This window comes from Megalops cyprinoides, chromosome 21 (genome assembly GCF_013368585.1).
Source record: "Megalops cyprinoides isolate fMegCyp1 chromosome 21, fMegCyp1.pri, whole genome shotgun sequence".
Classification (NCBI taxonomy): domain Eukaryota; kingdom Metazoa; phylum Chordata; class Actinopteri; order Elopiformes; family Megalopidae; genus Megalops; species Megalops cyprinoides.
In genome coordinates this window covers 21,799,062-21,811,292 of record NC_050603.1, presented here as the reverse complement: position 1 = coordinate 21,811,292, position 12,231 = coordinate 21,799,062, and positions in this window count along the sequence as shown.

Below are 12,231 nucleotides of genomic sequence, written 5' to 3'. Positions count from 1 at the left end.
CTCCTTCAAAATGGGCTCCTCCAGGAAATTTCTCTTCCCCCAAATATTGATGGCACAGCTCTGTCACTTATTGGAAAATAGCTGTCAGTAATGTTTTATAAACTAATAAAATCGCTCAAGCTGCATTCTGTTTTGCGAGAGTGTGAGAAGATGTAATGTTGTTTAGTCTTTTTTTCTGACATTTTACAGGTGAATAAAACTTGGCACGCTTGACCTATTAAATGGTTCATATTATTTGCTTAGCAGTCGGTTTTATGTCTAGCGCTGATTTTTCTTCATCGTAATCCCTGTGAGGTTGAAAATGTTGCACTTGCTGTGTGCTTGCAGACATCAGTGAATGTTTGTCTTATTTTCTTAGGCAGTAGTTTAATACATCAGTTCTGCAGTAACGACATTAAAAAATCTGAATGACGGTGGCATTACTCCTGCCACAAGATCAATTGGCATGTCTTCAGATTCGGTCATGTGTTATTAAGAAAAACATAACACGAGAGACTATTTTCCCAAAGCATTTAGTCAAATTGGCCCATTTTCTGTGAGGGATCAGGGTATTCGGACGTATTCTGAAACCTATGACCCACCAATACTTGGACATGATTTCCGCTGCCCCCAAGGAACTGTGCATCTTTGAAAAGCTGACATGAGAGGGGAACAAACATCTTTTTGCCAAGTGCCTATATTTAGCCACCCAGACCCAGTGGTTTTAAATAGCTCCGGTACAAACAAATGATTAGACCATTTTGTTGCTTCTCCAACCAGGGTGCCTCTATTAACGGTCAATGATGGCCGACCCACCAGGCCCCAAGGTCAAATACTTTCTATTTAAAGAAACCAATTGAGAAATGTGGTGAGCCTTTGGAAAGTGTTCCCTCATTCAAAATGCTGACAGGCTCATCTATTTTTTTTTTATTTTTCATCAAATACCGGCACAAACGATAGACCCATTCTCACATATTATGCCATTGTCCGTCAGTCACATATATCATTTTTTTCTAATGTGCAAGGATGATATTGCCGGGCAGGTTTTGCATTTAACTTGCGGATGTTTTTTTTTTTCCCCTCCTGCTGTGCCTCAAAATGCCTGACACTAGGTCATACTGAAAACGAGGTTCAAAGAGAAACACGTTGGAGATGTATTCATGATATGAAAATGAGATTCAGGAGCATTAGGCACACCGACTGTTAGGACCCAGGGAAAAAAAAAAGGTTAACATTTGCAGCAGGCTCCCAGGTCTCCATTAGCAAAGTTATACAACCATTTTCTGTAAGCCCGCTCACTTAAATATTAATACACGCTTTAATTTTGCTGGTGATAGTCATGTCTTTGAAACATAGGGAACATTTTCTTTATTTTCAAAACTCTAAGAGTGGCTTAGTGAACTAGACATGTAGGAGGCACAAAAGCAGAGATTTGAGGTGTATGTGTTTTTTTTTTTGTTTTTTTACAACATGATAACACAAGGGGTTGCTTTGTTTAAATTGTGGAGCGAGACTGATTTAAACAAGGATTTATTTGCTCAAGTGGGTATGACAGTTGAGTGTGTTCACATCCAATAAATCCAACTCTGTTTGATCTTGCACCCTTTACAATGATCGAGCGTACAAACACAATACAGTTGGGCTTGCAGATTGTCATTAGAAGGGCAATTGTGAGTGCAGTTTGAAGTGTAATAAATTTATGTTTGATTGGATGCAGGTAAATTCAGGGAGGGTCCAAGGACAAATGTGGGGACATCACGGACAGGGAGTGGATATAGTTCCAATGTTTGTCCTGATTGTATAATCACGTTAAACTGATTTTGTTTCAGGCTACTAATTTTCAGTTGTATGAATGTAGCGTTGATAGAAAACTGAGGCACGCAAAAAAATTGAATGGAATGTAGGAATTAATCATAGGAATCCACAGATTTTGCTCAATTTATTTCTAAACTATAGTCTGCATGCCAGAGGCAGCAGAGAGTAATAGCAGGTCCCATAGGTGATGTGTGGTTTTGGAATGACTAATGCGATGTGTAAAATCATTCAAAGAAACAGGCACTCTGATCCAAAATCTGATCTCATAAAAAATCTGAAGTAGATGAAGTCTGCACTGCAAGACATTACAGCAACCATGCAGCAAAATCTTCAATGTGTCATGCATTTCTGCTCATCAAGCAAATACCTCACGCCCAACAAAGTGCACTTTGCTAAGATCTGGCTCAGGCATAACCAATAAGCACAATACGCTTCCAAACATTATACATTATCTATGTGCTTAATTTATGAGTATTTAGAGGGTCATTATAACAGTGCACCAATTTGAATACAGGGTGCTCGGGTGGATATCAACATGCCCTGCGCTTATGTCTGTAGCGCAACTGCTCTCAGCATACTTTGTTATTTAAATTATATATGCACTTATGAGGAAAACCCCAACCGTCCATGTCTCTGAAAGGAGCTGAGAAATGGAAGATGAGGGATCACTGTGAGATTCACAGTAGGACGCAATTTTTAGAGGAGACATTGATTAGCAACATTAGCAATCCGAGCGCATTGATGTGTCAAGGATGAGACGGGGTGAGGTAAACAAGATGATCCAAATAATTACCTGGTAACTTGGTATCTGTGTGCTCCGACTGAAACAGAGATGATGCATTTACATGGATCTGGTGTTTTGCGAATGCTGTGAAGGACAGCTGACACATTCAGAGTGCCCCACACGGATGTTATGAGGGAATTTTGTTTCATGCTTATTAGTATGTATGGCAGGGTTTACTAAAGCTGCTGTCTTTGGAATGTACTGTGGCAAGACCATTATTACTCAGGCACCATATTTTAGTGAACAACTAGGCACAGCATTGCCTTAATACATAGAGTACATCACCAATGCACTACTACCATGATCTGTCATCAGCATGCCACAAACGGACTGGTAATCCTGCTTTTAATAAAGGAACTGGCAATCTTGATATACTACACCGCAAAATAATATAATATAACACACAAAGACAATATATAATATACAAAGACATTGCTGTTTTTGTAATATAGACCATATAAGGATGTGAACTTCCAACCAATTATCTGACTGAAAAAGCATTGTAGATCTTCATGAGATAATCGAACGCAAAAACAACATACTGTCCAAACCTCAAAATGGCCCAGACAACCCCCAAATGGTGTTTATGTAACTGCTTAGTTGACATGTGCACAATGCACTGAACCACAGCTCCGTGCGACAATCTGGCTTGCAGAAAGAACAGGCAAGAAACGCTGGGCATTAAATGAAGGAAAATGGTAAAAACATTCATAATAAAGTAAAAAAAGTAAAATATTAATCAGAGTACAACAATCCAAAAAATCCCCCGCTTTAACTGATGCTAACAATCCCCTGCTTTATGCAGTGATGAATGCAGAAACCAACTGTTTGCGTCTTTTTATCTACCCATCTGTCAGATACATGACAAACTCAGTCAAAAATGACAGGGCATGTGTAACGTGTAAAAGTGACAGTGATATAAACAGTATATAATGGACTGTGGCAGGATCTTTGTGTTTACATTAAAATAAATCCATGTTAAAATAACACGATGATAAGTGACTCCACAGTCCCACTCACGCTGGCTTCGTTCAACCTGGAACAAAATAAACAGCCCTGACATTATTGTCACAATTAAATATGGACAAATCCTATACGCAGTGCTTCTGCTTAGAGGAGTCATTTGCTCAAATCGCCGTGGTAACAGATTGATTGAGCCCCTCTGAAGTTCACAAAGGGGAGGGGGTTCGATGTCAGAAAATGCCAAGTATTGGCAATGATTTTATGCCCGTTTTCATGGATGCTGCTCGGTTTACATTTTTCTCCCCAAGTTTTGCCCTTGTTTCCCCCCTCCCTTCAAAAACCTCAAGGAGACCGGCTTCTGAATGAATCTGTTTAACATCTTTCAGCTCAAATGAGGAGCTACACTAAACATGCACAGGGCATCTGGGATGGGCGAAATTGCCCCTCAGGAGAGATGGGCGGATGCGCCAGGGCTGCTTGAGAAGGTCCAGGCGGGCCCCTTTTTTTTTCAATGCTAAAAACAGAGCCCACTCTCAAACCTGCAACCCAAGAGGACGGTGGGTCCCCCCCCCCCTCCCTCACTCCAGCCTAGTTAAATGAACCCAGATGCGACGCACAAACACGGAGACCAGGCATTCTGGGGAAAAAAAAAAAACACTGAGCCTTGGGGCTTTTTTTTTTTCTTCTCCCTCAGCCGCAGCAGTTGTCTTTGAGATTCCTGGGCGTAATCTCTGATCACAGCGCTTGCTAACTTCATTGTGGGAAATCGTCAGAGGAGCATTTGTCTTGGAATGAAATGAGCATGTCGGCTAATCTCTAAGTCCTTTCCTTTTCCCCTTCCTGAGAACTCACCACCTGCGCTGAGCGGTAAAACAGCGGGCCCTTCGGTAAACCCTCGGATAAATGTCACTAAATCCCAAGCAGCCGAGTGATTCAAGATTAAATCTGAAGGATGGTGTCAGAGATAAACTTACCAGATATATCAATTGCAGATATGTCTGATTTCACTGGGGTCTACGCAGATCCATTTTCACTTTGACTTTGTAGTCACATGGCATTTCCGTCGATAAGTTACACAGAAAGGGGCAACTAGTTACTTCAGACAGACAATCTTACTGTGAGAGGACACAAAACATTTTTTTTGCCTCAGCAATACCTCATATTTCCAATCAAATATGCCATTTTATGTAAGCCAGGAATCAGTTGAGGGCTTGTTTTTTTTTTCTATCTACTGTGAGGCAGAACATGCAGAACACAATCCACGGTTCTCATGGTTACAGCTGAGTCACCACGGAAAGAAACAAAACGCAAAACAAGAATCACCAAGGAAGTATCCTATATTTGAAGTGTTCTGAATATGCTTTGAAAGAATTCTGACCGAGTGCTCAGTGCTCTATTGTAAAATTAAATAGGAGCTGAATTGAAAGTAGAAAGGTTTTGGTTGTCATGAGTGAAGGGATGGCAAAGTAGGACAATGGTATAGTATAGAGTGGTAAAAACATTTTTTGGGCGGTCCTTTTAACATCTGCATGTGGTGTGATGGGCTTTTAGAGAGACAGAGAGATTGACATGCTGAAAGTCTCTGGAAGAAAGTGATGCGTAGACATAAATAGCTCTATTTTGTATAGAGCTACCAAACATGAGTATCATAAGTAAGTACATAAGTACATAAGTAACCTGTACATTTGAATGTTCCAATACATTGTCACGTTTTACACAGGAACGAAAATACTGTTCCAGCACAGATGATATACACACCTGTACTTATCATGATAGTGTTAAGATTGTATTCCTACGGAACAACAAAGTCTATGCTAATATAACTGCATTTTAATAAAAGCTACATAGTAAAGTCAGTTTTACCATACCTACCACAACTACTTTCTACACTACAAGTCCCGTAGTGCACCAGGAGGCAGGTGCCAAATGGAGGATAGGCACATACCCAACTCACTGGCATGTGCCAACTCACAGTGAGCCAAGAGAAGTGAAATGTGGGGACCCCTGGCCAACCTACCCGCCCCACCCACCTCTATCCCAGGTAGGAGAAAGGCAATCTCACTGCCATGGGCTCCAGGTCATTGTCAGATAAAATGACTGGGTTTGAATGCAGGCCACAGGGCTAAGCCTGCACCGGAACAAGTACTTTGTTTGAGCTACGTTGGAGCATCCTACGCTTTGTTTGGTACTCATTACCAAGGATCTATTCAGTACACTGCACCTGTTACTCTCCTCTTATAAACAAAACAATCCAGCAGCTGAATAAGATGGTGGAGTTTATGAAAATTGAATAGTATCTTATCGTAGCTGGATAGAGAATAGTTTGGATTTTTGAAGCTGTGCTGCTTCTCCAATAACCTGCTCTTGCATTAGAAACAAAGGCCCTGAACATTCCCCTCTGCAGACAGGTGCCATGCACACAGAACAGTCATTTGATCCCTGAGCCAAAGGAGGGTTGGACAACACAACAGAATGTCAGAGAGCAATTGTGCCAAATTCTCAGTTAAAACATCCAATGCATCTGATGGCCTAATTAAAGGCAAAGGTTGAACCTTCCATATATTACGCCTGCCATGGAGGTGGACCTGCAGGGCCAAGGAACAGGCTTCTCAATGGGGCAAGATATCAGATTTGAGCAGGACAGTCTGTATGGAAAAAAGGAGGAAAAACTAGAGCATTCTCTCTCTCTCCATTTAGGAGCATGTGATAGAGGGTAACCAATGATTCGTAGCTGTTTTCCCAGCAGGCTCAAGAGTCTTTCTCAGGAAAGACCCTGGAGTAACCTGTGTCGCTCTCAATTTCGACGGCTTTGGGTGACACAGCCCAGATACTCCATCCTGAAACGCACACCGGCTCTTTGTCTAGCCCGAGCCGCATTTATTTTTCTTCCCTCCCCAAATCCTGGCGTAGCAGTAAGGATAAACTACAAATTTCCTCTCTCGTTTGGTTGGGCTTAGCCTGCGTTGGCTCATTCTTAAAAGAGTTTGCCACTCAGAAGACGAATAGTTAAATTAAGGATGACTAAACTTCCCCAAAATAAACGAGTAGGCTTGTCAATCCATGTTCTGTTTGTGATGCTTACAAAAATGGAGAGTCTTGTCGTTGGAGTGTCAGGAGAGTTATGCTTGTGTTAACACCATATGATACACGCGTAAGCCATTGCCTTTGCATCTATTTTATATTGCGAGTGATGAGCAAGCGGTGCAAAATATGATTTGCTTCAATTAGAGGACAGAGAAGAACTATGTGAGACAAGTAATATGAATATTAATACAGTATCCATTGATAGGTTGCAATTTCTTAGCAATTTATTGCAGCAAGCAAAACAACAGACAAGTCAAAGCTGTTTGTTGGATTCTCATTTCCTGCAGCAGAGGGAGGGGTGAGATTGTTGTTGTCTTGCAAGCAGACACCCACTCACATGATTAATTGTTTCCTTACTGAGTTTTTGCCAGAGATTGTCCCTCTGCCAAGCCCTCCCTGGCTTTTTGACCAAAGGCCATTCTCAGTGCGCTAATGTTCCAAAGGTTGTTTCTCTGCTCCATGTGTGTAAATGCAATGTGTGGTCTCCTTACCTTAAGGCCCTGAAGCAGGTATTACCTTCATAGCACATCCTCTGTTGGCTTGAAAAACTCTCTCACTCATAATTTTGTCCAAGAAATAAAAAAGCGCCTACCTGTTGCAGATACAATGTGAATTAAAGTTACATAAGTTAACTCCTCTTGGACAATCGGCATTTCAGTGAGACAGAAGCCTCAGTCTTTAACTGCACATACTTGAAAATGCTTGCTATTTACACCACTTAATTCACCCATTGAACAGCTCACTACTTGGATTGCACTTTGCTTCACAGCAGTTCTGCCTCAAAAGTTGTAACAGCATTGTTTGGGAAATGTTTAAGTATGCAGTGTCTATCAATTTTAATGGAAAGAAGTATTCAAGAAACAAGAATAGGGGAAATGTCTGTGAGCTCACAGTGCCTTCACCTTGCATTCTCAGTGTTTGTACGAGTGCATGAATGAGCGAGATGATTAATTAATTACAATTATTAGGCCAGTGATAATTCACCAGCGATGATAACGTCAAGAGTGGCTAATTGCTCTGCGAAGCCTCTCCGTGCTTAAATTGTTCCGTTAATTTTTTTCCCCTTACTGTCCGGGCCTATTATGTTCAGTGGAATGGCTTTGTGCGCGTGCTTACAAACACAATGAGGAAAATTAATAAAAACAGCAAACAAACTATAATTAGTGGCTATCGGTGTACATGCGGATGGCTCCAGAGTCGCAGTGGGGAGTTCGCCGGAGACGTCACGTAAACCGTCCCCCGTCTTTCAGGGCCCTCTCAGCCATCTGACACGATCAAGGCTTAATGACAGCATAAAGACAATTCTTGTGGAACATTGAGCCAACGTCTGCAACCTCTAATTACATTCAACTTTACTTCCCCGATGTGAAGTGAGGAAGAAGCTTTTTTCTTCCTGCAACCAGTACAAAGCGTGGCAATCTGATGCTGCTGTTATTAGTATATTGATTTTGTTGTTAAACGAAATGGCTTTTTCGCCGCATTAAGTTAAAATCAAGGGTGGGAACATTAAGACGGTTAGCTCTACCTGATAAAATGATAAAATAATATGAATACCAACCCGAAAGAAGACAGGCAAATGCCAACCTGCTTTCAGCTGCCTATGTTAAGGCTTAGAAATGACAGTAACTCATTTAAAAATACAAGGCTTTCTTACCATGTCAGAACAGAACAGATCTGGACTTTTTGCATTTTTTTTCAGTAACAGGTGGCTGACACTTCCACCAGAAGAGAAGGCGTTTGTGGCTATACCCAGTTATGTGTGACCTCAACATGTTGTTAGCTACCTGTCCAACTAGTCCAGCCTGATGTTAGCTATAATATGCTACTTGCAAGGGTTGAATGCAGTAAGCTGTGTCCTGCAAGAACATTGCAATGCAATTCACTTGGAAACAAGTGAAAAAGGAAAAAAGAAACAAAAAAGAAATCTGTATAGCTGTTTTTTTGAGGTGGCTGGCATGAGTTTATGAACCTTGAACCTTATTTTCATCTTACTTTCTGCACCAAGGGTGCACATGCATTGGCACATAGGGTGCACCTATGATGTCATACTTGTTTGTTAACATTAGAGTGTTTGGAACACATATACATTTTCATGGCAACAACTGAAAGTACACTTCAGTTCTGAAGCCTCATGAAGCATGTAAAGGCAGCAGGAAATATTTTCCCAGTGCACATGCATTGAATACAATACAATGGGTTCAACCAGATGTATCATCACACAATGGAGGCATCATCAAGAACCCCCCCACCCTCCCATATTAGCAATATTAGATCAGAAGGACATGCAAATGAGAGGGTAACAGCAAATGACTAGTGCACGTTTGTATCATCCTGCTTTGATCATGCACGGTTTGTTCATGAGAGGTTCAGTAAGTGGTACAGTAGTGATAAGCTCGCGTATGCCATTACAGTTCTGAAAATAAAAAATGTGTATGTCCTCAAATCAATTTTGATGCACATTTTTCATACAAACATCCAAGACAAATCTTAAATTAATACAACACAAAAGATATGCAGCAACGTAATTTAAATTACCTTCATCAGAGCAAGATCTGTAACCATCTGATAACTATAAATGGCAATGGAATTATACCCCACCTGAAGTGTATATGAAAAGTTAAAAACAATAAATCAGTCACACCTTTGAGGAAAACAACTACTTTCCTAATAAACGCTGTCAGGAAATTGCCAGCTGAACACCAAAACATAAGTGAACAAGCCATCTTGCTTACAAACTGGTTACCTCTTTAGCTTCTGTAGCTAGCAACTGGATCTCACTCGAACACTTAGCTAAACTCAGCAGACTAGCTAAACTAACACAAAATTACAGGTTGCAGTAGTTAGCTAGCATGCTCGGTGACACAAACATCTTGCAAACTAGTTGCACTTGGAAATGCAGGACCTCGAACGGGCGATTTACTTGGTTGCATGGCCCTGCAACCACACTCAAGCTAGCCTCTGCCAAAGCTTAAAATGGGCCTGAACGCTAAGTACAAATGTGCACAGAGGCCATTCTTGCTGGAGATCTTCCTCCCGCAGTGGGGAATGCATCAGCTGGACCTGGCAATGCCATATGTACCTTCTCACCTGGTCACCTGCTCAGGACATGTTGGTTGGGTGCAGTCTCAGTGCAGTCTCCCTCTCAACACCTTGGCTCCCTGTCTTGTCAGATACTGCTTTGATGCCCTGTTTCCCATTGTTCAAACAAGCAGACAGCAGGTGGATACATTGGTTTTTCAGCCTTGTCTTGCCTTAAATAAGCCACTGAAGCTAATTACCTTTGAAAGGTGGGGTGTAAGCAAAAGGAAGGTCTGTATAATATAACGTTATAGCTATTTTCATTGTGTATTTTATTCTCTTACTGCTGACGCACTGTCAAGCTAATGGATATTAAATTGTATAACATTCAACAGCTAACAAGCTTCAGTAAGCCTTTAACATTACTCCCTGGTTTCCTCATAAGTTATCATTAAGCACAAATGCCGTGACTGCATGGTGTGGACTGCATTAGCCTATTTCAGAACTGTTGATAGTTAATTACAAATGCTTTGAATTCTTGGCTAAGAATTAGTCATTTACAGTAACTAGCATATGTCATGCAATCAGCTAATGTAATTTTGCATAGTTTTCCCAGGATTGTTCATGTAACTGTTAGAGAATTCAGTTCCAGAACAAGCAAACTAAGTGGTAATATGTTACAGTGAAATTCTTTCATGTGCAGACTAAGATATGTTGACAAATTTAGCCACTTTGATAACTGCACTAATGTTTGTGATGTTTAGGGCACTAATGCTGTTGCATAGACTATTTAGTGTATTATCTGGTGATTCTATTATTATCCTAGAATTTATGAACAAAAAATAACCTGTTTTGGTGTGTGTTTCTGATCTGTTTAAGTAAAAATTCTCAAAATTAAGGAAAAAGCACATTGCACTGATTGAATTGAGGTTTTACTTATAGTTTACGAACGATCATTTTTGAGGTAATTTCTCAGATCAAACTAAGTTTTTGTTCCAAGTATTATACCTCAAAGCTCTCCTGAGACCCAGTTTCCCTGCTTGAAACAAGGATCTGTAAAGGCCGCAAAGACGCATAGCTTATAGTTCACTCCAACAATGTAGAACACTGTAATACAGATTGACATTAAAACCAAAGAGGCTGTTATTGCAGTGACTCAACCACCACTGTTGGTGTAAAAAAAATACCTTCATGTTTTCCTCTATGTCTGAGCACGTCAGTTCCCTATAAACGCAGATTGCTCTTAAATGGCACTGAAACGCAATCGGTCTGATCTTGCAGTTCGCAACGTCTCACTTCATGTTTACATTTCAAAGACTTGTAAGGCCCAACTTTTTCACTTGATATTATAAGATTTTCACTGCGCAAAAACAGAAAAGGAAAAAGGACAGGGGTGCTTAGAATTCCCGCTCTCGTTTCAATGTCAAACCGCGAAAGCGGATTCAAAGTCGGCGCCGTGATCGCAAAAACCAGCAGAACGACAGGAAAAAACGGACTCTTACACTGACACGGTGTCGTAGGGCGTTCGGAAGGAAAGAGAGGTGCTCCTCTATTTCCTCACGAGTTATTATTCCCTCTCGCGATAAACAGGCATGCCATTGTCACATCGGGAGCACTTATTATTATTTTTGAAGTAATTACACCTTATTATCCGTGTTTGCTTGTGCGCGAGTGCAGGTGTGGGATGCGGAGCTGTGGGTGGTGGATATGTGCCTCACTGGCAGCAGTCACCCCATGAGTCATTTTTTTTTTCTCGGGGTTTGGGCATTGTAGCTGTTTTTGCCACTAATTTCACCCCACAAAAGAAATGTGCAATTAGGCCTATTATTGTAGCAGCTGCGTGCTGCCGTACAATGGCCCCCGTCTTTCTTGGCTTGCGGAGAGAGAGACACTGCGGTCGAGTGCTCCCGCTCAGCAGCGGCCGGGTGAAACCCGCGCTGGCGTGCAGTCAACTTGGGAGCACCGCGACCGCAATGGGGGTAATCCATAACTAGGCGATTATCTTCGGCGCCTTTCCTTCAGTTTACACGTAGGTGTAGGGACCGTTCCCGGCTGGCTTTGTGTCGTACGCATTAACAGCACAGCCTTGAAAAGTCAAATACAGGCATGATCGTAACTTAGGAAACATGCGACCTAATGCGCTAGATACAGGTTGTTTGAGGTCTGTTTGCTTTGGAAACGACCAATGCTCAGGGGGATGGCGCTTCAGCGTGATGTGCCTCAAATGCAGGTATTATCTGTGGGTGCTATTCCAGTTTTTTTTTTTAAATAAAACATTTGTATTATTTGATTTGTAGCCAGTTATACCAAGGAACAAATTACAGTTTTACTTAAATTACAGCTTTTTTTTCTATCAGTGTTGAACCTGAGTAAGTAAAAATGTGTATGAAACAGTATTAAGTAAACAGTATTAGAAGGTAAAATAAATACATTCTACAATATCAGAACAACTGAAATAATAATATGGCAAATACACACTGCGATGTCTTGGCTTGGGGTAAAATCAATATATCTATCTAGTCAGAGCGCTGACATCTGATCAATACTGTTACAGAGGGTCACAGTAAGCAGCGAGCTGAGGCCAGAAA